Source organism: Marmota flaviventris, chromosome 1 (genome assembly GCF_047511675.1).
Source record: "Marmota flaviventris isolate mMarFla1 chromosome 1, mMarFla1.hap1, whole genome shotgun sequence".
NCBI classification, from domain to species: Eukaryota; Metazoa; Chordata; class Mammalia; order Rodentia; family Sciuridae; genus Marmota; species Marmota flaviventris.
In genome coordinates this window covers 74,640,693-74,645,102 of record NC_092498.1, presented here as the reverse complement: position 1 = coordinate 74,645,102, position 4,410 = coordinate 74,640,693, and positions in this window count along the sequence as shown.

Below are 4,410 nucleotides of genomic sequence, written 5' to 3'. Positions count from 1 at the left end.
ACATAAAAACCTTTTTAAAGTTTAGATATGATGCATGTTGTTTGGGAAAATTTGGACCTGTTCTATTAGCACTCAGATGGCTGTAATGAAGACAGCTGCTGGGGAGACTTGGCAAGTGTACAAATGAAGTTAGAAACGTACATGTTTATCACCTAGAAGCTGCATACACCTACTGTTCTTCTCCACCAAAAGATAACAATTCCACATTTTATAGGCAATTGTCTTTCCTTTTTTGTCCCAGAGGCTCACCAAAATTCAATAAATTTATTTTAGTGAAAACCACCTTGCTGTACTCAGCATCTTGCCTAAGCAAAATTCCTTAAAATAAAATGAGCAGGAGCCATTACCGCAGTGTGAACAAAGCCAAGATGATCATGAGCTCATTTCTTTCCAAATGAGCTCATTACTATTAATTTCTCCTGTCCTTAGAGAATATTTGAAAAAGCAAGTTCATCAGGAGAGCAAAATAAATGTGAAAACAAAGTTGGTAAAAATATTTCTCCCCTACAAAATTGCATCCAAAGTAAGGCAATCCCACAGGACACCAACTCTCAATGGCATAGACTCCGAATGAATACTTTAGATAATTAGCCATGCAGGATTCTGGATGCACACACGGATGTTTTGACATTGGCATTAAACAGAAGTTAAATGTTTGTATCACCTCAGTAAATGCATATAATTCAGTGGATTTCATTCACGGGAAACCTATGGTTTTCCCTCCTTGGAAATCTACAGAAATTATGCAGTTGAAAAGAATATGATAATAATAAAATAATAGACAAAATTGTAAATAAATACTGGCATTTGCCTTCTGTGGGTCAAGTTTTCTGTTTATCCCTACAATACCCTATATTCAAGGACCTTAGTATGCAAGATGGAAATACGTGACTAGAAATCAAAGCTTTAGGTGAGAAGAAAAAGGTTAATACAGCATCTTAATTCTTTGTTATCTTCTCAAACATTCCTTTTGAACACCAGCTCCCTCACTTACTCGTTGTTTGCAATGGTCTTCCACTGACTCTTAGTATCTCCAGATTGGGGGAGGGGGACAGAAAGAGAGAGAGAAAGGAGAGAGAGAGAGAGAGAGAGAGAGAGAGAGAGAGAGAGAGAGAGACCAGCACATAGGACAGTGCCTGAAAGAGTAAGGGTAAAAAATGTTGGTTATTATGTTACTTTTATGAATTTGGACAGCATTTCCTCTCTTCCTTTCTCTCTGCACAGTTCTTCCTCTCTGCCTTTGAAGAGCCTAGCTGGTCCAGGTAGGGTTTGGAACCATAGAGAGGGCAAAACTTTTTAAAGAAGATAGTCATTATTTTTCTATGATTGAAAATTTTCATGCTTCCTCAACAGCAAAGTAGAAGAGTAGATTTCCAATCCGAGGTAAAAAAACAAGGTAGACTGTTTGGCTTGATTTAGTGAGCCTTGCGGTAAAGAAGTAAAAGGAATCTTCTTGGCTCATACAAGCTCCAACCGAATTTAGTTAAGATGATGAAAGAATAAGAAGGAATTGGGGGTTACTCACATCAGTCTCTATGGCATACTCTTCTTAGAAGCCTACAACACCACAGGATAGTGGTACTAACTACAGGTTAGTCTATCTCTAAGTAATTCTGGCAATTATTTCATTTAAGAACAGAAACACACCTTAAAGAAGTGGCCGAATCTTTTTACTAACATTGGAACTGTTAAAGGTAATAGAAAATGAAAATTTTGTATTAAAAAAGTAGAATTTCATTGAAAATCAAGCATGTTTAAGTATTAAGTAAGAAAATTTAACTTAAATGATACACAAATTTCCAAATCCAAAGCAGAAAAATCAACTGAAATCTGATTTCCAGTGCTCACAATTATAGTTAAAATCCTCATAGACCAATGGATCATTACTATAAGGTTTTTAAAGAAAAAAAGAAAGCTTCCACCCAAACAAAAGATGAATTGACCCTCAGGATGTATATAGATTTTTTTTAATTTTCTAAGAATATATTTTTTAAATCATAATCTTTCCTTGGTAGTTACATTATCAGTAACATCAATTATGTTAAACCTGAAATAAAAACTTCTAAGCTATACCACATGCTTTCCTAATCTCTACAGCATTTTCTAGAGAATGCTATGAGAAACACCTTGCAGAAAAGGTTTTGCTCCTGATCAACCAAAATATATAGAGAACTTTGAATAATTTATCTAAAGCTGTCAATTCACATGCCCTAATGTACTCTTTCAACACGAATGCCACTGGAGGTGAAAGATCCAACTCACTGTCTTTCCTTCATGCTCAGACATTTTACCACTGCTTGAAAAATATCCTCACTGTAGCAAAAAAAAAAAAAAACCTTTCCATGAAGGAGAAAAACAGAGAAAATGTTCTAATAGTACAAACTCTGAAGTTTTTATTTTTTAAGTAGTATATACCTTATTTGTAAACCTATAAATATAATTTTGTTCTATTTTCTCCTTAGACATCAAGCAAGTGCATAAAGTGAAATTTATTTGACAACGGGACTCCTGAAGCTTAATTCTTTTTTAATCCAAGGTGTTGTCCACATTTTACTTGTTTGATTTTATCCAAAGAATATTCCATAATATAGTCACTATTTCACACTATTAAAAAAGCACAATGTATAGTATAGCTTTTTCCTGACTACCTGGTAAACCATACTCCAGTCCAAATGCTATTTGTATCTAATTTAAAATATTCACACTGCTAGGGCTGGCATTGTAGCTCCGTGGTAGAGCACTTGCCTGGCACATGTTAGGCACTGGGTTCAACCCTCAGCACCATATAGAAATAAGTAAATAAAATAAAGATAATGTGTTCATCTGTAACTAAAAATAAAGAAAGAAAGTCTTCTTGGTGAAAAATTCTCATAAGAAGAGAAGCTTGTGAACTACCCACAGATGAAGGCTATTCAAGAGGCTGAGTAGAACAAGGCTAATAGCATAATGTTCTTCAAACCCCACTCATGCAGCCTGCTTTTCTGATTTTGTAAAAAAAAGAGATGTTAAGTCCTTCATTTCAATTAAATCTAACAAAAATTTATTGTGTTTCAAAATAGTACATTTGAAATGTTTCAAAAAGAAATCTGAAGCATGCATTACATCTTCCATAATAGGAAATCATAAGTCACATGGGCTTTGTCAATGCTTTCAAACTTTCTATTAGAGAAATTAGAGGTTTGGAAGGAAAATAAAGAAATCAAAAGTCACAATACATACATAGGATTAAAGAAGAGATTAAATAAAATTTAATGGCTGTAACCAAAAATCACAAAAAAGAAACATGCAGAAAAAAATTAGAGGAACCAACAAAAAAGCAAGTGAAAAGAGTGGCAGGAACACAGTTTTTAAATTTAACATAATAATTATAAAACTTAGCAGGGCATGGTGGGATACACCTGTAATCCCAGCAACTCAGGAGGCTGAGGCAGGAGAACTGCAAGTTCAAAGCCAGCCTCGGCAACTTAGTGAGGTCCTGAGCAACTTAGTGAGACCTTGTCTCAAAAAAAAAAAAAAAAATTAAGGCCTGGGGATGTAGCTCAGTGGGTAAGCCCCCTGAGTTCAATCTATAGAACCAAATCATCATCATCATCATCATAACTTTATGGGGTACAGTGTGGTGTTTCAGTACCTTCATATATGGAAGAATACAATTTTGGAATTGAATTCTTTGATACAAATACCTAGACAATGATAAATAGGATACACATGAAAGTTTGTCTTAAGGAAATGCATATGTCCACATAGGTATACAGGGCTTTTCTGATAACTGAGGAGGTTTTCTGGCCTTGCAGTTTTCCTGTTTGCTCATTTTATAGTGTTACCTTTGCCCGTCAATGTACTGGTGAGTTCTTTATAGTGGATTTTTAGAAATTTTCTTTACATATGCTTAATAGTAGTCTTCTGTCAGTTATATGTGTTACAGATAAGGGAGTCTTACTTCATTAGTATTCCACAGGAGTCCCAGTAGCATCTGACAAACTCTGCACTTGCCAGGCTGAATTTAAGTCAAAAATAGATAAGGAACCTGAAAAAGGGCACTGATTGTTTTAAGAAGTTTTATCTGTGGTCCAAAAACAATATCTCAGGAAACTAAAGAGTCCTTCCAGTTGAAGATCGATAGAGGCCAAGAGGTGAGACTTGTGCCAAAACAATCCTGTCAGACCAAAGGTGTTAACACCCATCCCTACATAAATTTCAGAATACTTAAAATAACCCTTAAGCACTTACAAGGAAAAGAAGAAGAAATAAGAAATAAGAACCCCCACCTTTACCTGTCCCTGGTTAAGCATGGAGCTTACTAGAGTCTGTCCCAATTCAGTCATGTGTAGTTAGCACTAAATAATGATTGCTAAACACTATTGTGGTACAGTGGGCATTCATCCTAAGAGGGATGCCAACAACTGGGAA